This window comes from Sus scrofa, chromosome 7 (genome assembly GCF_000003025.6).
Source record: "Sus scrofa isolate TJ Tabasco breed Duroc chromosome 7, Sscrofa11.1, whole genome shotgun sequence".
In the NCBI taxonomy this organism is placed as follows: domain Eukaryota; kingdom Metazoa; phylum Chordata; class Mammalia; order Artiodactyla; family Suidae; genus Sus; species Sus scrofa.
The window spans coordinates 37,028,114-37,052,028 of record NC_010449.5 but is presented as its reverse complement, the minus strand read 5'-3'; the positions used below and the strand labels follow the sequence as shown (position 1 = coordinate 37,052,028).

General features: G+C 40.2%; 1 protein-coding gene across 6 annotated transcripts in view; it reads left to right on the top strand.

The window, feature by feature from the left end:
- USP49 (ubiquitin specific peptidase 49) overlaps positions 1-23,915 on the top strand; it is a 75,737-nt gene that overhangs the window by 1,999 nt on the left and 49,823 nt on the right. For 4 of the 6 annotated variants that reach the window (XM_021098683.1, XM_021098677.1, XM_021098679.1 and 1 more), the window contains exons 2-3: positions 1,820-1,901; positions 21,878-21,951. The gene's annotated coding sequence lies outside the window, so the exon portion shown is untranslated. Of the gene's footprint in view, positions 1-1,819; positions 1,902-15,162; positions 15,196-21,877; positions 21,952-23,915 lie in introns of all 6 variants that reach the window. The other 2 variants (XM_021098680.1, XM_021098681.1) reach the window with 2 other exon arrangements.

Sequence of the window (23,915 nt, the reverse complement as noted above, 5' to 3'; positions counted from 1 at the left end):
CTGCCTAATTGTTTTTGGGGCTGGAGAATATTGAGAAATCTTTTCAGAGAAAGGCAAATAGCCAACCAGGGAAGTTTGCTGGGGAAGAGATTTAAATCAAGGCAGTGAGGGCTTTGAGCTCCTAAGCTGCCTCTAGCTTTGTGTGGGACATTTTATAGGGAACTCACCCGTTGAACAAAATGGAATAAAGAAAGGGAGATTTAAAATAGTAGAGGATTTGAGAGTGGGACTTATAGGTTAAATAATGAGTCTATGAGTAATTTTTAACAAGAAAAAACCTCTAAGATAATGCAGACAGGAGTCTTGGACAGCTCCACTGCCTCTCCTGTTTTGTGGTTGTGAATAAAAAAGATTACTGTTTTCTAGAAGGAGTTTTTGATTTTTATGACACTTTTGGAAATTAAAAGGAAGATAAGACATTTGGGACAAAATTTAGGTTATTCTTATCAAGATTTTGTTTTGATGACTTTTATTCTGAAGTTTTACATTTAATAAGAATATGAACGAATATTACTTTGCATTCAATGGTGCCAAAGGATAGCATATAATGTACTTTTAGAAAAAAGTATGAACTGTTCTCAAGAATCTTATTTGAGGTTATTTCATTAGTGTACATTCAGCTACACAGAAGATGCTTTTTCTTCAACGTTGTATAAATTTTGGATGGCCACTGTTCTGTGGGTATTTCTATAAAGGGCAAAGATCAGGTTAATGGCATTTGTGATAGCAAAGATTAGATTTTGATTAGTGGATATCAGAGACATTGGTTATTTATGTATTTGAATAATTTACAATCTTAAATTGTTCTGGATTCAGCTACTGTGATCATGGAGTCTGGATTTTATTGAGCAGATGTTCAAGGTGACTAGATTGATTTAGCGGTTTAACAGGATTTTTAAAATTACTGCTTTTTTCCTGCTAAGTTTCAGGAAAATTAGTCTGAAACATTAAATTTCAAACTGAAGAGTAACTTTAGTATGAGGCACCTGTTTCTGTGAAATGTGTGTGCGTGTTCCCTTCCTTTCTAAATGTGTTTGGCATTGCTAGTAGGTTGTACTCTGTCTGGTACAGCCATTTTTATAATGCAGTTGTTTTATATTTGATGTCTTTATATAAGTTATTTCAGGCATATTTGATACTAATGAAGAAAATATAAACTATAAGACCAACCAAGGGAAAGTCCATTGGGGCTTTATCTTTTGCTTCTTTATACCTATATTTTATTTTTTTATTTATTTTTTATTTTATTTTATTTATTTTTTTTTTTGTCTTTTGTCTTTGTTGTTGTTGTTGTTGTTATTGTTGCTATTTCTTGGGCTGCTCCCTCGGCATATGGAGGTTCCCAGGCTAGGGGTTGAATCAGAGCTGTAGCCACCGGCCTACGCCAGAGCCACAGCAACGCAGGATCCGAGCCGCGTCTGCAACCTACACCACAGCTCACGGCAACACAGGATCCTTAACCCACTGAGCAAGGGCAGGGATCGAACCCACAACCTCATGGTTCCTAGTCGGATTCGTTAACCACTGCGCCACGACGGGAACTCCCTATACCTATATTTTAAATCACCACTTCTCATTGTGAATGGTTAGTTCTCAGTTGATACTTCTAAACCTGAAAATGGATAATCTTTTAGTACAAATAATGCTGTTTATCATTAAGGACTCCAGTGATAAATTTAAGCTTTATTTTTGTTTGTTCATTAAGTAGAATTCTCTACTCAATTTATTTTGCTTACAATCTTACTTGCTAAGGAAAAAAACGTTTGTATATTCAGTGAGTAGGTTGTACATAATTAAATGTTTCTCTGGTTCATCGTAGATTCTTTGGATGGGAAGAGACCTTGAAAGGACCTCTAGTTTATCCTGCAACTTCAGTCAATATCCCACTTAAATCATCCCAGGTAGATAAAAATTTATCCTATTTGTGTAAATCTTCAGAGGTGTTGTGGCAACCTTTACAGATAATATTTTCCAGCATTCAGTTATTTTCTCTATAAGGACAGTCTGTCTTCTTTCTAATCAGCACACACAATGCAATATTTGTATTTGTTATTTCTTGCCCCATTCTCAATTTTTGAGTAAATATACCTGCTTAGTATCTAGACGACCCCATTTCTTCTTAAACTCACTAATAGTAGCTATGCATGTGAGGTGCTTTTGTGCCAGACACTGTTGTAAAATAAACTCTTTGTGGATTGTAACCCATTGATTCCTTACAGCAGTCCTAGGAGGTCGGCGCTATTGCTTTTGCCATTTTACATGTGATAAAATATAAGCTCCTTGAAATTAAATGGCTTGTCCAAGGTTATACTCAGTCATTTCTACAGCAACTTGTTTGATAGTTGATAACCTTGAAGTACAGATAATACTGTTTTTGTTATTTTGGGGGTATTTTGTCAAGTAGTAACTAAATGATACATTTAATCTTTCTTTTAGCTCATAAAATAGCATTCTACCAAGTGGTGGGGATGGGATTTGAACCTTGCCATTTTGTGGGCATTCTACTGCCTACTACCTTTACTTGACTGTTGTGAAGTGATCCCTCACCTGAGCACTTCTCCAGGTTACTTTGTCCCTAACCAGTGTTGTTTGCCAGTCCTTAAATTAGCCCTGTGGTTCTGTTATTAACCACTTCTTAGTTCCTTTCTAGGTGAGAAACCTGAGACAGATACCCTAACGGCTATGTTTCATTCAAAGATTACATCAGCGTTCTTACATGCTCTTATTTTTTTCAATCACAAAATTGTATTTATAAAACAACCTCAGATCAATAAAATGCCTAATTGCATTGCAGATTAATGGTTGGTTACCTGTCTTTTTAGCTAGAAAGAGGCCCTGAACTTTTCCTCAGTGGGTAACAATTTCTCATCTGCAAGCCGTGTGGTATATAACAGGTTCATACAGGTTTGCACTTGGAGGTTGTTGCCCACTGAGGGAAAATGGGACTCGGGTTTCAGTGTGGATATCCATAAGCAAAATCTGTTGAGATTCTTGCTGATTTCTTTTCTATCTTCTCTTTATGTGTCCTTACGTAAGCAACCCATTAAATACATTCATGCCTGCTTTAATTTGCTTGACCTACTCTTTTTTAAAGACCTTTTTTAGAGCAGTTTTAGGTTCACAGTAGAATTGAAGTACAGAGATTTCCCTGCCCCCACACATGCATTGTCTCCCCCAATATCAACATCTCTCACCAAAGTAGTTCATTTGTGACAACTGACCTGCCCATTTTTTAAAAAAAATAGCTAATAATTGGAGTTCCTCTCTGGCTCATGTTAAGGACCCAGCATTGTCACTGCAGCAGCTCAGGTCACTGCTGTGGCTCAGGTTCAATTCCTGGCAGAGGAACTTCCACATGCCATAGGAATGGCCAAAAAGGAAAACAAAAAAACAAACAAACAAATAACAACTAATAATTAATGTTTTCTAAGTGCCCAGCATAAGTTAAGTATGTGAATTGTTTGAAACTCATAACAAGGGAGGAGAAAGCTGTTTTGTTAATACTCGATTTTTTTGTGACTTGGGTTTTTTTTTTTTTTTTTTTACAATGTTTTAAACTTTATAGAAAAGTTGCAAAAGTGATAGAAGGAATTTCTATATATCCTTTTTCAAATTCATGAATTGTTTTTATTTTGCCCCATTTGCTTGATCATTTTCTCTCACTTGAGTACTCTTTTTAAAAATTTATTTTATTATTATTGCTATTTTTTAAGGTCACACCCATAGCATGTGGAAGTTCCCAGGCCAGGGATTGAATTCCAGCCTCAGCTGTCACCTAGGCCACAACCATAGCAACACCAGATCCTTTAATCTACTGCAGTGGGAAGGGGATTGAACCCACGCCTCTGCAGTGATCCACGCTGTTGCAGTCAGATTCTTAACCCACTGTGCCACAGTGGGAACTCCCTCATTGGAGTACTTTTAAACAAGTAACTTTGAAAAAAAATGGATGTGAAGGTCTTAATTTTTAAAAAGTAAAGGGAAGAATGTTTTGAGTGTATCAGCAAGTTGGTATGCGTTTGATTTTAGTCAAGTGTATGAAGCAAAGGAATCTCAAGGGTGACTGGAGTGGATTTTGTGGTTTTATGGTTTGTTGCCTTCGTTATATTTTAGAAAATATATTTACCTGCGAACCACAAGTTTTATAGGCCTCTCCCGCATCAGCAAGAACTGTCGTGGTCTGCCTCTTGGTTGGGGACCTCCTTAGCACCTGGCATGATGTGCTCACACACGTGGGTCCTTAGGATATGCCATCTCTTGACGTATGGGTGATTATCATGGGAAAACAGGAGCCACAGGGCTGTTCAACACCATGACCAAGACATACATAGGTGAAAAACATATTTTACCTAAAGATCCAGCTTCAAGGAGCTGGAAAAGATCTAAGTGTAAAATATATAGCCTGAGGAACATTGCTTGCAATTAATACAAGCAGGTTTGCCTTATGATAAGGAGATGGATATAAGTACCTTAACATTCTATTACCTCCCCCCAAAATAAATCTAAATTTGGGGAGTCTTTTCAGTTGTCCTGCTATAAGGAGAGTTCATTGGCCCCATCCTCATTGCCACTTTCCAGCTCATCCTTGATCTTTATTAAAATGGTAGCCTGTCCATTTGATAAAGGTGTGACCTGCAGAGTGAGGCCTGTCCACTCTATTAGCTGGATTCCAACAAAGGTAGAGCACAGCCCTTGTGGCTCCCATCCCCACCCCAGTTAAGTGAGCATCAAAGCTATGAAATACAGCTCCTTATTAAAGCTGATTGTAATAATTAAAAACACTTAGCTTTCATAAGGATGAGAAAATTACAAATTATTTGGAAAGCATTCTTTCCAGTCATGTGTTATTGTTTCGGAGACATGGGCAATTTTTAAAGACTATAATACTGTTTCTTTGCCATTTACATGTTAATAGAAGTCTGAAAAGTAAGACACTCTTCTGAAATGTTCAGGGCTGTTTTTACTGTGTGTCAAGTTGTAAACAGCATTCTGTGACAGGTATTTTCTCTCTTTGTCTTCTATTGAGCTAATTAGTAATTTACACTCTAGTAGCATCTCTTCCAGCCTCGCTGTGTGAAAATGCCTGCTACTCTGTGCCTTCCATGCAGGCTGGGCTGGGAAATGATCGGGGGGGGGGGGGGAGATGTTGATTAGCACATCAGAAGGATCAGGGATAAAAATTTATTTTTGTGTTGTGTTTTTGTAAACGTACAGGCTTTTGTATCTGTCCTACCTCTGCCACCCCCCACCCCCCACTCAAATAGAAATGTTATGACCTCCTGTAATCCTGAGCTACTGCCCTTGATTCTACTTTGGATTGTTTTGCATTCTGTCTCCCACCCTTACCCCCACCCCCACCACAACGTTGTGGGATTTAGGAAGGATTAGCCGGGCAGTCTGGCATAGTTTAGAGCCCAGGAGGCTGGTCTTCATTGCTCCCTCCCATTCTCCCACAGAATACAGAGCTTCTTGTCATTGTCTTTAGAAGCCAGCAGTACTTCTCTTGATAGCAAGTTCTGTGAGGGGTGGAGGGCAGCACTATTGTTAGTGGGTTAGGAAGGTGCTTTTATATGATGCCTGATTCTCTCCAGAGGAAAGATAGGCCCTACCTTTCTGTCTTTTTTTCGGTAAGCAGCTGTGAGTGACCACAAGACAATTTATAGCTTGGCTTTAGCACTTTGTCACTTTAGTGTTCTGCTTTCCTGCCCCCTGTTCGCTCTCTCTTTCTGTCTCTGACATGAGAAAGACGATGTGTAGTTATCTGTCATATGTCCACTCGGATAGGCCATGTGGTCATGTTAATGTAGCAAGAGCTTTTGACTTTGAAATAAAGTCTTAAGGATCAGTTTGTTCTGTGAGGAACATAAATTCAAATTGAGAATTAAAGGAAAGGTAGAGAGGAGGTTACTGATTTATCGTTTTGAGCCAAAACCTTTCTAGAATGCTAGATAATTTGTGGTACTTATTTTTGAAATTACAAGTACTAATTTATCAGGATAATAAGGTCAAAATCCCTGTTAGAGCTAATTAGAGTCTCCCTGACAAAATTGTTACCTGGAGGTGGCCACAAAGGAAATCAGGTAAGAAAATGTGTAAATAGGAGTTCCTGTCGTGGCTTAGTGGTTAACAAATCCGACTAGGAACCATGAGGTTGTGGGTTCGATCCCTGGCCTTGCTCAGTTGGGTTAAGGATCTGGCATTGCCATGAGCCGTGGTGTAGGTCACAGGTGTGGCTCTGGCCTAGGCCTGCAGCTACAGCTCCAATTCGACCCCTAGCCTGGGAACCTCCATATGCTGAGGGAACTGCTCAAGAAATGGCAAAAAGAAAAGAAAAAAAAGAAAATGTGTAAATAGCTCTGTTCCACCATTGTTATTAATAGCATTATAATCAAAGACATCTAACCAGTAAATCGGCATTCATGAACAGAGGGCATATCACTCATGTTGACATGGACATATTCACTGAGTATATGGGGCTGTGTTCGTATTTCGTTTTCATGATCCAGAATGTCTAGAATGTCCCTATGGCTGACCATTGCTAACATTTACTTTTTTACTCTCCTTTTTCTATATTCTAATACAACCACCTATATCTTAATTATATTGGATGTTCATGGCTAGATACTAATTATACTCTTGTGCTTTAATATCTAAAAGAGGTCAAAGGTCAACTTAATAAGCAACATATGAAAAAGTAAAATATTAAAGTGGCCTGTTCACACAGAGTAAGTAAAAGTAAGAAAATGAATGTATGACTATGGAATTGATTATACTCTTAGGAGGGTCCCGTTGTAGCTCAGCAAGTTAAAAATCCAATTAGTACCCATGAGGATGCAGGTTCAATCCCTGGCCTCGCTCAGCGGGTTGAAATCCAGCGTTGAGGTGTCCCAGCACAGGTTGCAGTCGTAGCTCGGATCTGGCATCACTGTGGCTGTGGTGTAGGCTAGCAGCTGTGGCTCAGATTTGACCCCTAGCCTGAGAACTTCCATGCAGGTGCAGCTATAAAAAAGAAAGGGGGTAAAAAAAGGAATGTACTCTTAAAAGAAACATTTCTCAAATATATGGCATAGTGTAAAGAACTGATAACAATGCCTTTCAGGTAGCAGGTAAATAAGTGTGCTTTAGTGAAGAGACCAAACTCACTTGTGGTGGTGTCATTGTCCACTCCATACTAAAATCCCAAATTGGGAGTTTCCGATGTGGTGCGCTAGCATCAGTGGCATCTTGGGAGCACTGGGATGCAGGTTCCATCCCTGGGCTGGCACAGTGGGCTAAGGAGCCAGTGTTGCTGTGGTTGTGGATTAGGTCGCAACTATGGCTTGAATCTGATCCCTGGCCAGGGATCTGATCCCTGGGCCTGGCCCCATATGCCATGGGGCAGCCAAAAAATAAAAAAATAACTAAATAGGATCTCAAGTTGGCTAAACATTACCAGTCTCCCTAATTATTCTGTTAATGTGCTTTTTGAATTTTTTTTCTCCATAGGCAGTTCAGCTTAGCCTACAGTTAATAAGTTCATAATCTATGTAAACTGTAAATTCTAACTCTAATCATCTAAATAAATATAAAATAAAACACAATTACCACTTTTTACCTATTAGATTAAGAGATTAAACAAGTGGATGATAGCTAGTAGTGGATGAGGGTGGGAAAATTGGAATTCTCACACGCTATTGATGGGAATATAAGTAATGTTGGAATTTAAAATGCGTGTACCCTTGGAGTTCCCGTCGTGGCGCAGTGGTTAACGAATCCGAGTAGGAACCATGAGGTTGCGGGTTTGGTCCCTGCCCTTGCTCAGTGGGTTAACGATCCGGTGTTGCCGTGAGCTGTGGTGTAGGTTGCAGACACGGCTTGGATCCCGCGTTGCTGTGGCTCTGGCGTAGGCTAGTGGCTACAGCTCTGATTCAACCCCTAGCCTGGGAACCTCCATATGCCGCGGGAGCGGCCCAAGAAATAGCAAAAAGACCAAAAAAAAAAAAAAAAAAAGATGTATTTATACACTTGCGTGAAAAATAGAGGTACAAAGTTTTTCTTAATCGCATTGTTTGTTCCTGTAAAAAAATAATGCCTATTGATTAGGGACTAGTTAAATGATGTATGGTGGGTCCATACAATGGAATAGCATTAAGCTGTTAAGGAATGCACCGAATCTCTATTGCTGATGTAGAAAGATGTCCATTGTTAAATTACCCAAAAAAAAGTCACATTATAGAACAATATGTATAGACTATTCCTATTGTTGTAAAATATTAAGGAGTGTTGTTAAGGTGCGCCCTTTTTGGGGAGGTGAGAGTCACTTTATGTACTTCTATAGTGATCACTTTCAATAAGCAGGTGAGGAAGGGGTTAACTGAGAATATCTTCCTGAAGGAATCTTCTGTGGTTGTAAGGGAGGTGAAAGAGGCTGGCCAGAGAAGAAAACTGCTCCATTCGTCTGAGACATACCAGTCAAGGTTTTTTTTTTTTTTTTGTCTTTTGTCTTTTGTTGTTGTTGTTGTTGCTATTTCTTGGGCCGCTCCCGTGGCACATGGAGGTTCCCAGGCTAGGGGTTGAATCAGAGCTGTAGCCACCGGCCTACGCCAGAGCCACAGCAACGCAGGATCCGAGCCGCGTCTGCAACCTACACCACAGCTCACGGCAACGCCGGATCGTTAACCCACTGAGCAAGGGCAGGGATCGAACCCGCAATCTCATGGTTCCTAGTCGGATTCGTTAACCACTGCGCCACGACGGGAACTCCCCAGTCAAGGTTTTAAGTGAGAAATGAGGACGGTAATGGCAGAAAGAGCGGATACAGTGGAAGTTGTGAACATTTGCTGGAAACTTTGACACAATGATAAACAGCTTGCATTTGATTTGAAAATGGGTTGTTGTGTGAGGATTGAAGTAAACAATGCATATAAAATATTTAGAACAGTGACTGACACATAATAAGTGCTCAATGTTAGCTATTATTATTGAAATACATTATCTTTTGTAAGCCTAATAAATTAGTATGTTGTCTTTTGTTCTGTGCAGTGATGCTTCAGCTAACCCCACTGACAGACATGTAGTTGCCTTTTTTCCCAGGAAGGTTGATGGTTGGCCTAGCTCTTCCTATTCGCCTTTGATTCCCCCCACCTACAGACACGTAGTATCAAAATCTGAAATAGTGAAGAGGTACAATTTTGGAGCTTTAGACAAATGATGTCCTGTAAGTTGCTGTTGGGTTTGTTTACCAATATTATCATGTATACTAGTTAACATTTGGAGCTTGTAAAAAGAGGGGAACAGGTAAAATGAGGGGAAAACATTATTTTTTTTGTGCCCCTGGGATGTGGAATAGATGTCACTTTGCACCAAATTATTAATCAGTTTCTGTTAGCAGTGCAGTGTAATGAGCATATTAGCTACAGCACTTTCATTGGCAGCTAGCAGCCTGCTTGTGAAATCTTTTGGAAACAGAAATCTGGCGAGAAGTGTTCCTGAGCAGTTGAAATATCTTTGGGGGAAAAAAATTACAAAGAACAAATAAAGTAGCAAAAAATTCTCTACCAAAAAGAAATAATTGGAGTTCCTGAATGATTCAGTGGGGTAAGGATCTGGTGTTGTCACTGCTGTAGCTGTACTTAGAGCTATGGTGTGGGTTTGGTCCCTGGACCAGGAACTTCTGCATGCCATGGACGTGGCCAAGAAAAAAAGAAGAAAGAAATTGTTTCACTACTGAAAGCCATGAGAAAAGATGTTTTACCTGGGGGCTAAGATGTGACTGTAATTTTTTAGGGCTTTTGTTTTGTTTTCTTTTCTTTTGGTTTGTCATTTAAGTTTGTCATTTAGAGGAGTTCCCGTTATGGCTCAGTGGCAGTGAACCTGACTAGTATCCATGAGGATGCAAGTTCAATCCCTGGCCTCACTCAGTGGGTTAAGGTTCTGGCGTTGCTGTGGCTGTGGCATAGGCCAGCAGCTGCAGCTCTGATTCAACCCCTAGCCTGGAAACCTCCATATGCTACAGGTGTGGCCCTAAAGGGAAAAAAAAGTTTGTCATTTAGAGAACTTCAATGTAGATTTATATTTGATAAAAAATTCTTTTATTTTTATTTATTTATTTTTTTTGTCTTTTGACATTTCTTGGGCCACTCCTGCGGCAATTGGAGGTTCCCAGGCTAGGGGTCTAATCGGAGCTGTAGCTGCCAGCCTACACCAGAGCCACAGCAACGCAGGATCCAAGCCATGTCTGCGACCTACACCACAGCTCACAGCAACGCCAGGTCGTTAACCCACTGAGCAAGGGCAGGGATGGAACCTGCAACCTCATGGTTCCTAGTCTGATTTGTTAACCACTGTGCCACGACGGGAACGCCTGATAAAAAAATTCTTAAGCTGTTTTAAGAATAGTGAACTTCTCACTTTTATAATATATATTCTAATGTAAATTATTTTCCCCTTCCATTTCCAGTTAAAACGTATCTTAAAACATGTATCCGGAGTTCCTGTCGTGGCGCAGTGGTTAACGAATCCGACTAGGAACCATGAGGTTGCGGGTTCGGTCCCTGCCCTTGCTCAGTGGGTTAACGATCCGGCGTTGCCGTGAGCTGTGGTGTAGGTTGCAGATGCGGCTCGGATCCTGCGTTGCTGTGGCTCTGGCGTAGGCCGGTGGCTAGAGCTCCGATTCAGCCCCTAGCCTGGGAACCTCCATATGCCGCCGGAGCAGCCCAAGAAATAGCAACAACAACAAAAGACAAAAGACAAAAAAAAAAAAAAAATAAAAAAAATAAAAAAACAATAAAAAAAAAAAAAAAAAAATCTAAAAAAAAAAAAAAAAAAAAAAAAAAAAAACATGTATCCTTTTGAGTTTTTTTTTGTTTTTTGTTTTTTTTTTTAAACTTCAGGAGTTCTCGTTGTGGCGCAGTGGTAAAGGAATCCGACTAGGAACCATGAGGTTGCAGGTTCGATCCCTGGCCTTGCTCAGTGGGTTAAGGATCCGGCGTTGCCATGAGCTGTGGTATAGGTTGCAGACGGGGATCGGATCCCGTGTTGCTGTGGCTGTGGCGTAGGCCGGCAGCTACAGCTCCAATTATACCCCTAGCCTGGGAACCCCCATATGCCTTGGGAGTGGCTTAAGAAAAAAGCAAAAAGACAAAACAAACAAACAGACAAACAAAAACTTCAGCAGAAATAAGAAAAGTTTACATTTAAGCACAGCACTTGACAATTAAGAGGCATTCAATAAGTTTTTATTGAATACATTAATGTATGCATGAATGAAAAATATTATTCTGAATTTGGATTTTATACTCTGTGGTTTGGATGCAGCCTAGCATTGGTGTATAAAAGCCTTCTGTTTGGCCACTGTTCCCATGTCCATTTCCTGTTCCTGTCCCACAAACATCCTCTCTAATGTGTCTGATATATGTCCTTGATTCTGTATGCATCTTTACAAATTACTTAGTGATGTTTTTTGTATGTGTATCTTTAATCCCAAAATTACTCATGATACCACATGGGTGTAAAATTTGGCTGTAGAATTCTCCCTGCAGAAATGCTGTAGATCTTACTCTAGTTTTACTTTTTTGGTCAGTACTGTTTTTAAGAGCTATGTGTGTTTAGGATGTACATTTAGCTAATTGCTCCTAACTGCAGCATACTATTCCGTGGTGTGCATCCATTCCCACAGTGATGGATGCCTAGGCTACCGCAAACAGTGGTACCAATAAACAGTCTCATCCATGTCCACTGTGAACACGTTTGAGAATTTCTTGGGATACAGACTCAGGAGTGGCATTGCGGCATAAGTATTGTCAGGCTGCTGAATGGTTGTATCAGTTTACACCTGACAGGACTTGCATTCCCAACCTCCCCCACGCATAGTATTGTCTACTTTTCTAATTTTGCCATTTAGTAATGTCTCATTTTAATTTGTATTTTCTAATTACCAGTAGGATTGAGTGTTTCTTTGTATCCTAATTAGCTGTTCCCCTTCTGAGAAATAAGCATGAACGATTGAACATGGCATTTTATTAATTAATTTTTTTAAGCTGGAGGAACTTTTGGTTATGCATTGTGTTTTGTAAGATATTAATTATTATCCCAAATTTCACAAAAGGAAGAATATCATACTTATGCAGAAACTTTAAGGGTTGTTTTTCTTCCTGATTCCAAGAGATGATGAAACAAACCTTTTTCTAAGCATTCAACTTGAGAGCTAACCAAGTATGCTACAATTAAACCATCTTGCCAATCTATTCTCATTGTCTTCATGTATGCCGAAGTTGAGAGCAAGTGTTTTTACCACAGTAGATTTAATGAGAAAGTGCTTAATTGTGTGTTGGTTAAAAAAAAAAACCAAAAAACTCTTGTGGTCAAAAATCAATAGATGATTGGAGTTCCTGCTGTGGTGCAACAGGATAGGTGGTATCTCTGGAGTGCTGAGACGCAGGTTGGATCCCTGGCTCAGCACAGAGGGCGAAGGATCGGGTGTTGCTACAGCTGCAGCTTGGGTCTGCAACTGTGGCTTGGATATATATATCTCTCTCTCAATAGCTGATTATCAAAAAAGTAAGATCTAGCAGCTTCTCCCCTGTTTACAATCTCCCTAGATGTCAGAAAGCTGAGTAAATAGGGAGTTCCTGCTGTAGCTCACCAGGTTAAAAACCCAACTAATGTCCATGAGGATGCAGGTCCAATCCCTGGCCTCGCTTAGTGGGTTAAAGGTGTGGTGTGGCCACAAGCTGTTGTGTAGGTTTCGAATGCAGCTCGGATCCTGCATTGCTGTGGTTGTGGCCTAGGCTGGCAGCTACAGCTCCAATTTGCCCCCTAGCCTAGGAGCCTCCATATGTCACAGGTGCAGCCCTAAGAAGATAAAAAAAAAAGGAAAGAAAACAGTTAATAGCAGGCAGCACCTTCTCTAACTTGCCTGTCCAAGAAGAGCCCAACACTTGACTGAGAAAGTACCATCTTAGCACTCACTGAATGTAGATAATATTAAAAATGATGAACAAATACCATATTATACTCCTTATTTTCTGTGAGAGAGCAATAGAAAATATGAATGTTTTGATTTTTAAAGTGTTTGGAGATAGAGAAGAGCATAGCTCCCAATTGAGACACCACTTTTCAGGGACTTAGAGAAAGCTGGGCAGCAGTTGTTCCAGATTTGCACTTGGTCTCCCTCCTATTTGTCTCAGGTCTTAGGAAAGGATGAGTGAGTCTGACTCAAAATGCTCCTCCCTTGTTGCAACAGGTTTGTAGTATTTGTGCTTTCCTTTCCTAAGGAAATAATACAGTTTTTAAAGTGTTTTCATTTCTGACCACAATGTGATGTGATCAGATCGTTCTGTTGACTTTGGTTTAGCATCTGCCTGAGTGGAAAAGGAATTTTAATTTATGACAGGATTGACATTAACCAGAAACCATGAACTTTTCCCAATGTTACTATAATATGTTAAAAAAATTTTTTTTCCTTTTTCTTTTTTTTCTGGTTTTGTGGTTATGTCTTTTGAGTAAGTTTCAATCAGCAAAACATTATTTCCTGCTCTTAATTTTTTTCATCCTGAGCCACACTCTATGCTAAGATGTACAATTTTCCAAGTGCTTTGATTTTGCTCTGCCTTTAAAATTACTATTTTTATTCATTATTTTTTTCCCCTTCAGAAATCTTGCTTGGAAAATTATACTTTTAGATGTGATTTAAAACATTCTTCTTGGAGTTCCCGTCATGGCGCAGTGGTTAACGAATCCGACTAGGAACCATGAGGTTTCGGGTTCAGTCCCTGCCCTTGCTCAGTGGGTTAACGATCCAGCGTTGCCGTGAGCTGTGATGTAGGTTGCAGACGCAGCTCGGATCCTGCGTTGCTGTGGCTCTGGCGTAGGCTGGCGGCTACAGCTCCGATTGGACCCCTGGCCTGGGAACCTCCATGTGCCATGGGAGCGGCCCAAGAAATGGCAAAAAGACAAAAAAAAAAAAAAAAAAAAAAAAAAAAAAAATTCTTAACTTTTTAAAGAATCTTTTAAAATTTATTTACTTATTTGTTTGTTTTTTAGGGTCACACCCACGGCATATGGAAGTTCCCAGGCTAGGGGTTGAATTGGAGCTACAGCTGCCAGCCTATGCCACAGCCACAGCAACTTAGGATCGGAGCCACATCTTCCACCTACACCACAGCTCATGGCAATGCTGGATCCTTAACCCACTGAGCGAGGCCAAGGATTGAACCTGAATCCTCATGGATACTAGTCAGATTCGTTTCCTCTGCGCCAGGACAGGAACTCCTGAATGCTGCTTTTTAGTAGTTTTCTATTTTTGTTTCACAAACAGAATAACTATTCCCTGATTATATTCATTACAATTTAAAAAACTTTTCTGCAGCGTCCACTATCATCTGTTTTCCTTAAAGTACCTTTACTTGATCATTAGTTTTGGCCTTTCTTTTAGCGAATTTCCTTAAATGTATAGCCTTGACTGTTTTACTCATAGCCTAGAGTGAGCCATGAAAACCTGAAAGCTGAATTTGCCTCACTGGGGGCTTCTGAAAGTTAACTGGTGGACTTCATTATAAGGCGATTAGCCAGGAACCCAACCTTTTTGTGTGTGTGGGTCACCTCTTGTAGGTGTTTTTCTTTTGTCTTAGCCAGGTTCTTTCCCAGGGAGAATGCTCTAGTCATTGGGTTGCATACCTGCCTACATGTAGGGAGCCGAGTGGGGAAAGAGACGGGGAAATCTAGCTTTCAGGGTCTCAGCCTTCCCTCAATCCCCATCTTTTTAGGGTGGTAGGTAGGCCTGCCCTTCATTATGCCTAAGTCCAGAGTCTCTCAGCTTCCAAAAACTCTGTTGTACTTATTTCCTTTCCTAGTCTTTGTCCTTATGAATTTTATTTTTTTAATGTCATTTTAGTGGAATTAGGGAGGAAATGGAGCAGGTGTTCAGCACATCACATTTCATTGAAGGTCCAATTTTATTTCTTTGATGCCCTGTTTCAACATAAGACTTAATAGGTAGGTGGCTTATAGCAATTGGAAGATTTTGCTGCAGTAACAGAATTGCACAAGACATAAATTCATTTGATCTTTGCTACCCTCATGCATTAATGCCTGTAAGAGAGTGGCATCTAAATGACTTCAGGAAGTTTGTAGATGTACAATAGAAATTTAGGTCATTAAGTAACTTAAATGTCCCTTTTACAGATGTGGAAACTGAGACCCAGAGAGCAGACCCAGGTAAGCAGAGGCTTACCTGTGTTCACTTGTCTGTCTAGAACTAGAACTGAGTCTCTTCTTCAGTATTCTTTTCCTTACCAGTGTGGTTCTGTCTTCTCTCATTAAAGTAGCTGGAAATAGGAGCCCCTTATCCATGGCTTATGTCACCCAAATGTCCTGTTAATTTAGTGTCAGCTTTAGGTTGCAGTCATGGGAATTTTTTTTTTAATGTTTTTTCTTCCTGTTAAAGATTGGGGTCTAGTTTTATTTGGATGAATTTGAAAACTCAAGAAAATTTGCATCTTACCCTTTTAAAGATATTCCTGTTTTGAAGAATTTATACTGAGCCTTTAGGAGGTTTCTTTTTTCTTCCTATTATCCGCTTCTCAGTGGTCTTCAAAAGTTCTTTGTGGGGGAGGACAGAAACTCTTTCTTGAATATAATTATAGCAGATAAAATTATTTAGAACAAACTAGTATGCCTGTTAAGAAATGTTGAAATAATGTGGGAAAAGGAAACAGATGTTGTAAAAATGTCAACAGGTGTTTTTTTTTTTTTTTTTTTTTGAGAAATTCTAGAATGCTTTCTTTACTAGTTTTTCAAAGCTGAATTCCTCTTCCAAGACCCCATCCTACATTTTATCCCATAACATAAATCTTTTGTCTTATTTCCTCTTCCCTCTTATTGTGTACTTTGTGCAATTTGCCCCAAATTTATTATATGTTGACATAGGATTCTTTGGTGATTTTTACTTATATGTAAAATCCTTGGAGGCAGAAATCCTGTTTCATGCTTTTGAATAAATTCACTTCTATACATATTTAAGAGGTACCTTCTTTGAGGCACTGGGCTCCTCTGTAGGTGCCAGCATCTTTGGGATACAAAATAGGCCTTTCACAGATGCTGGTGGTTGGTAAAAACTCATCTTTTCCCCAGTCACTTTTATGAGACAATTGTGTCACATAGGTGACAAGTAATAACAGCTGGGAGCAGAGCTGGGAAAGCCTCTTGTTTGGAAGCTAGGAGCCTAATGTTCCCTTAACTAGAAAGTGAAGAGGTTGGAAGAGAAGCTCTCTGAGCTTCCTTACAACTTCTAGAGCAATAGGTGCTCCCAGTGACAGCTCTGGGACACCCTTTAAAACAACTGACCCATAAAGAAAAATAATGTCTCTTAAGAAGGAGTGGAATGGAACTGTCACTGAAACAGCTTGGATCATTGCTGTGGCATGGTTTCAGTCCCTGGCCCAGGAACTTCCACAAGCTGCAGGCACAGAAGAAAAAAAAAAAGAAAGAGAGCGAGTTCCCATCGTGGCGCAGTGGTTAACGAATCCGACTAGGAACCATGAGGTTGTGGGTTCGGTCCTGCCCTTGCTCAGTGGGTTAACGATCCGGCGTTGCCGTGAGCTGTGGTGTAGGTTGCAGACGCAGCTCGGATCCCGCGTTGCTGTGGCTCTGGCGTAGGCTAGTGGCTACAGCTCCGATCTGACCCCTAGCCTGGGAACCTCCATATGCCGCGGGAGTGGCCCAAGAAATAGCAAAAAGACAAAAAAAGAAAAAGAAAGAGAAAGGATAGAGGCACAGCAGAAATGAATCTGACTAGTATCCATGAGGATGCAGGTTCAGTCTCTGGCCTTGCTCAGTATGTTGGGGGTCCGGTGTTGCTGTGAGCTTAGGTATAGGATCCCACATTACTGTGGCTGTGGCATAGGCTGGCAGTTACAGCTCTAATTTGACCCTTAGCCTGGGAACCTCCATATGCTGCAGGTGCACCCTAAAAAAAAAAGGAAAGAAAAAATCTCCCTCACAGCATGGCATCTAGTAGAAGTATAATAAATATTTATAAATGTTCTCTTCCTGTTATATTTGCTCCTCTGTACTGACAAAATTGTCTGGTGTTTATAAAATGTGCTTGGTAATGACCAAATTAATGCTTTTAAAATGATTTGAATGAATGCTGACAGACTGAACTCTACCAATTAATAATATTTACCACATGTAGGGATTATAAAAAGCAGGATGATATTTAAGCACAGGGATGAAATAGCAACTCCAGCATATGCTCTATGGAAGGTCATTTTTGTGGCTGACACTACTGCTCTACAAACGAAATAGGATTTGGTATTGCTTTTGTTTGCATGTATTTATTTTGGATAATTGGGGAGAATGCAAGCATATCGTGCTGTTGCTTTTAGGTCATTTTATTCTTGGTGAGAAGGAGTTACCAATATTGCTTGTATTATAGGTTGTATGTCCTTTATTCTTTATTAAGCAGTTAATTAAGGAAAGAATGTTATTTAACAAATAAAAACCCAGGGAGTTCCCACTGTGGCTGTGGCACAGCAGAAATGTATCTATGAGGATGTGGATTCCATCCCTGGCTCTGCTCAGTGGGTTAAGGATCTAGCTCTGCCATGAGCTGTGGTGTAGGTCACAGATACAGCTCGGATTCCGAGTTGCTATGGCTGTGGTATAGACCAGCAGCCACAGCTCCAATTCGACCCCTTGCCTGGGAACTTCCATATGCTGCAGATGTGGCGCTAAAAGGCAAAAAAATTTTAAAAAGTCTCAGATACCAAACACATTTTAGGATTCTTCTTCTTCATTTTTTTTCTTTTTTTTTTTGCTTTTTAGAGCCACACCCAAGGCATATAGAAGTTCCCAGGCTAGAGGGGTCCAATCAGAGCTGTAGCTGCTGGCCTACAGCATGGCCACAACAACACCAGATCCGAGCCGTGTCTGCAACCTATACCACAGCTCACAGCAACGCTGGATCCTTAACCCACTGAGCAATGTCAGGGATCGAACCTGTGTCCTCATGGATGCCAGTCAGATTCGTTAACCACTGAGCCACGACAGGAGCTCCCATTTTAGGATCTTGAGCACTATGTGAATGATTGTGTTCTTTTATCCTAGAATGCCCCCAAACCTCTGGAATATTCAAATATCCAGAGTAATGATCTGAAGTCTTGCCTTCTTTGGTAGCAGGGAAAGAATGGTCATCCCATGTGCAGTTCTCATCACTTTACAGTGCACTTACACATTTCCTAGTTGATCTTCATAGCACCTTTGGAAAGGAGTAGAGCTGGTGTTATATACATTTACAAGTGAGGACATAGAGGTCCCAGCACATTAGTGAGTTGCCCAGGATAACTCTGCAAATAAGTGGGTAGCTTGAGGCTTAAACACAAGCCTTCTGATTCTAAATCTAAGGCTTTTTCACTCTCCCATGTTCTCATGCCCCTTATAATTTTTTTTTTTTTTAATGACCGCTCTCACAGCACATGGAAGTTCCCAGGCCAGGGACTGAATCTGAGCCACAGCTGCAACCTATGCTGCAATTGCAGCAATGCTGGATCCTTTAACCCACTGTGCCAGGCCTGAGGATCCAATCCTCAGCACCACAGCTACTCAAGCTGCTACAGTCAGATTCTTAACCCACTGCACTACAGTGGGAACTCCACCCTGCTTATAAATTAATAGACTCATCCAATATCTTATTAGATATGGAAGTCAATCAGCAAGGCACATGGATTCCTAAAACCTTTTTGATTCTAACCACCACACAGAAATTTAGGGAAGAGTAGTTCCCGTCGTGGCTCAGTGGTTAATGAATCTGACTAGTATCCATGAAGTTGCGGGTTCGATCCCTGGCCTTGCTCAGTGGGTTAAGGATTCAGCGTTGCCGTGAGCTGTGGTGTAGGTTGCAGACGTGGCTCAGATCCTGCGTTGCTGTGGCTCTGGCGTAGGCCGGCGGCTACAGCTCCAATTCGACCCCTCGCCTGGGAACCTGCATATGCCTCAAGAGCAGCCTAAGAAATGGCAAAAAGACAAAAAAAAAAAAAAAGAAAGAAATTTAGGGAAGAAAATTTCTAATGTGAGCTTTGACCATCTTTTAGTCTGAGACTCTGGATTGCTTATACATCATTATGTTAATCCCAAATTATTTCTATTTAGGAAGGATAAAACAACATGAAGTGTTTTGCTCTAATACGAAAATGCATTCACGGAGAGATGATAAAATTAAAATTTACAGTGATAAACACCACGTGAGGTTTTTATTTGAAGATATTTTATTAATATCAAAAAGCTTATTGCCCGAGAAGTAAGATTAGAGATAAACCTAACTTTAAAAGGGGGGGGGTCCTCTATCAGTTATTCATTCAACTGAATAACTGATAGTTAATATACATTAACATACATTATTTTTCCAATAATGTATATTAAGTCAACAGGACACAGAAATAAAATGAGAAACAGTCTGTCCTCGGCAAGCTCATGGCCTAAGTTGACATTCCTTGTATTTTGTATAACACAGCTTCATAAACCCATGGACCACATTTCTGTTTAATGGTGAGAAAGCATTTTAATAAACAGCTGGTAAAATTCATTTGGCAAGTGAACTTAGATTTTACTACCTAAATTATTCTGAACCACAGTCAAAGTGTATAAATGAGATCCTAGCACCCTTTGTGTTTCACAGAAAATCATAAATCTGTCTGTTTTGCAGTTTCTGTTGAGAGGTCCTGAATTTGAACTTAAGCCATTATTCAGAATCATTAATGGGTAACACCCATGACAAACTAATAATTTAGAATCTTAGAACAGTAAAGTCAGCAGATCTTGAGCCTTTATCCATGCTGTGCACTGAAATGTAAAACGTTTTGTTTCTTTTTACATTAGTCCTTGCTCTGGTGCTATGCACACAATTTTGGAATTTTAAATTTGAGTGGGATTGGGGATCACATAGCTCTTCAGTGGCACAAAGTGAAGTGAAACCTAGGGTTCCTGATACCTAGTCTCATTCTCTTTCTTCCCACCAGTCTATGCTGGGCTTCCTAACTTCGCAGCCATGAGAGATTTAATTGTGTTCTTAAAATTTTACATGAAGGAAGTTCCCGTCATGGCACAGTGGTTAATGAATCTGACTAGGAACCATGAGGTTGCAGGTTGGATCCCTGGCCTTTCTCAGTGGGTTAAGGATCCACTGTTGCTGTGAGCTGTAGTGTAGCTCACCGATGCAGCTCGGATCCTGAGTTGCTGTGGCTCTGGCGTAGGCTGGCGGCTACAGTTCCGATTAGACCCCTAGCCTGGGAACCTCCATATGCCGTGGGAGCGGCCCTAAAAAAGGCAAAAAGACAAATAATAATAATAATAATAATGATAAATGTTTCCTTTGGAGTTCCCATCATGGCACAGTGGAAACAAATCCGACTAGGAACCATGAGGATGTGGGTTCGATTCCTGGCCTCGCTCAGTGGGTTAAGGATTCAGTGTTGCCGTGAGCTGTGGTGTAGGTCGCAGACGTGGCTTGGATCTGGTGTGTTGCTGTGGCTGTGGTGTAGGCTGTCAGCTGCAGCTCTGATTGGACCCCTAGCCTGGGAATCTCCATATGCCACAGGTGTGGCCCTAAAAATACAAAAGGCAAATAAAAAAAAAAATTTACATGAGGTTTCTTTTTGCCTTTTTTTTTTTTTTTGCTTTTTTATTTTATTTATTTATTTATTTATTTATTTATTTATTTTTTGCTTTTTTAGGGCCATACTCACAGTTTATGGAGGTTCCCAGGCTAGGGGTTGAATCAGAACTACAGATGCTGGCCTACACCACAGCTACAGCAACAGGGGACCGAGCTGCGTCTGTGACCTATATACCACAGCTCACAGCAACACTGGATCCTTAACCCACTGAGTGGGGCCAGGGATTGAACCCACATCCTCATGGATACTATTTCGGTTCATTACCACTGAGTTACAACGGGAACTCCTTGTCCTGGGATCTTGACAGCCATTGTTCCAGGGAACGTCCACCACTCAGGGACTGGACGTGAGAGGTGGAAAGGCCCCACTGAGGGAATATATTTGCACAAAGAAAGTTCCTTCTGAAAGGGATTCTTGTGTTAGTTATTAGGATGGCAAAATAGAGAAGTTTTCATGTTGTTACCTAGTGGCTGTGTACTAATCTCAATCCTATTGAGTCCTGCCTTCTGAATAAGGTTTCAGAAACCTGAATAATAATTATGCATGTCATTTGCCCAAATCCTACACTCTAGATATCTTTGACTAATGCATGTCCCTGTGTATACAGCATATGCTTCTTCCATAAAAGTCATGAACCCACCTAACACAAAGAAGTCACCTCCACGCATCTTTCATACTAAATACTTCTCTTCTGTAAAAAAAAAATTTAGCTTTTGAAACACGAATATTTTTGTTACCATGAATTTGCTTTTGTTCTTCTGACAGTTTTGAGTTATATACGAAAACAGTGTATAATTGTTAAGACCTAAAACAAATGCAGAAATACATTTTTTAGAAAACAAACCTTTCATACTCCCATCTGTGAATCAGTCTATTTATTTATTATTATTATTATTTTTTTTTTTTTTTTAGGGCTGCACCCATGGCACATGGAAGTTCCCAGGGTAAGGGTCGAATCAAAGCTGCAGTTGCCAGCCTACACCACAGCCACAGCAACACCACATCTGAACCATGTCTTCAGTCTACACCACAGCTCATGACAATTAACCCACTGAGCGAGGCCAGGGATCGCACTGGTGGATAGATGCTAGTCAGCTTCGTTTCCGCTGAACCATGATGGGAACTCTGGGAATTCCCTGTTTTTGAAATTATAAATAAAACTTATGAAGTTGCTTTTTTTTCTTACAATATATCAGCCCAGCCTTACAGATTTTTCTTCCCTATAGGTAATAGAGAAAAGGAAACCTAACCAATGACTGTGGAATAATATGGAAGAAAATGGAAGGAACTTGTTTAATGGGTAAGAAATAAAACTATAATAAAAAGTTTCTCATGAAAACCATTCACAGCAGTATTATGTATGACCGGTCTATAGTAGGTGGCCGAGATTGGTATACTATTAGGGTGAGTGATCACTCACTATCTTTGTCTTATCACCATTCTGAACTTTGATCACCTTCTTACTCCTGTGAATTTTTCAGTAATATGAGTTAAGCTAAGAGGGGACACAACCATATTTGAAGATAAAGATGGGACCTGGAGACCAGCACTAGCACTGTGGAGTAATATGGAAGAAAAAAAGTCTAGGGCAGGTCTTGAAGCTTTTACTGGTGGTCGGGTGGAGACTGTGCCTGTCATGACCTGTCAAGGATATTAACCTCCCCATCTTGGGCTCCAAATACTGCCAGCGCTGTGACGTTAGACTCACCTGAGGATCCTGTTCATTTAGGCACCTGCAGATTGTGTGTCAGGTGGTAATCAAATAGAATTCCACACAAAGTCCAATAAAAGGTGTGACTAAATTGATGAGATATAAAAAAAATTATACAAGTCCACACATTATTATTGTCAATAATTCAAACATGTAGATAACCAAAACCCTCTTACCGGACTCTTAGGTCCCTCCCAGATATATAAGTGCATGATTTGTCTTTGTGCAAACTTTGTCTTTACCTCGTTGTTAAAAACTTGGGTCTAGGAGCCAATCTGTTTCTGACTAGCCACTATTAACTTTACATTTGGGCAGGTTAATTTCTCTGTGTCTCAATTCCTTGGGTATAAGTAGAGATAATAAATGCCTATCTCTGAGTTCCCATCGTGGCTCAGTGGTTAACGAATCCAACTAGGAACCATGAGGTTGCTGGTTTGATCCCTGGCCTCGCTCAGTGGGTTAAGGATCTGGCGTTGCCGTGAGCTGTGGTGTAGGTCGCAGACGCAGCTCGGATCCCACGTTGCTGTGGCTCTGGCGTAGGCTGGCGGCTACAGCTCTGATTCGACCCCTAGCTTGGGAACCTCCATATGCCACGGGAGTGGCCCTAGAAAAGGCAAAAAGACACACACACACACACACACACACACACACACAAAATGTGCCTATCTCATAGCAGTGCTGAAGATTGATTAGTTAATCCATATTAAAAAAAACTTGGAGTAACGCCCGGAACATAGTGGTATTCAGTAAATGTTAGCTGTAATTTCCATATGTATCCCGGTTAGCATTTTTATGTACCAAACGTCCTGAGCTGAATCTTTTTCTGATACGCTGCAAGAGTTATACTATCTTGAATAAGGTTAACCCTGGTGACGAGATTTAAAATTTTTTTCATGAATGTTTTCTTTTTGGCTTCAAGCTTCCTTTGTCTCAGAGTAAGCTGTGAGACATGTGTGAGAATAGGGTTATACACCTTCAACTACGTATCTTACGGTGTAAATGATGCTTACAGGTATGTATGAAAAAACAACTATCTTCAGGCTATGATAGTTTCCTCTTGCTCATATTAGTATCTATGTCAAAACAGGATGCATGATTCTTTTGTTTCTAGATAGCTATGTCACATTTTCTCTAACATTCCTTTAATCTTTTTTGAAGGACAAGTCTTCCTGAGTTTCTTATTTTTCTTGATTCACAAAATCATAATAGTTTTGAAAATGTCTTTGGAGTCCCCATCATGATGTCTTTGATAACTTTTCCATGACCTGTCATCACTTTCTTGGGTGGAACAGACAATTAATATTTTTTGTGTGTGTCTTTAAAAATTTTTATTGAAATATAGTTGATTTACAGTGTTATGTTAGTTTCTGCTATACAGCAAAGTTATTCAGTTATACATGGATATACATTTTTTTCATATTCTTTTCCATTATGGTTTGTTACAGGATTTTGAATATCGTTCCCTGTGCTATACAGTGCAGCTTTGTTGTTTATCTATTTTATATCTAGTAGTTTGTATCTGCTAATCCCAAATGCCTACTTTTTCCCTCACC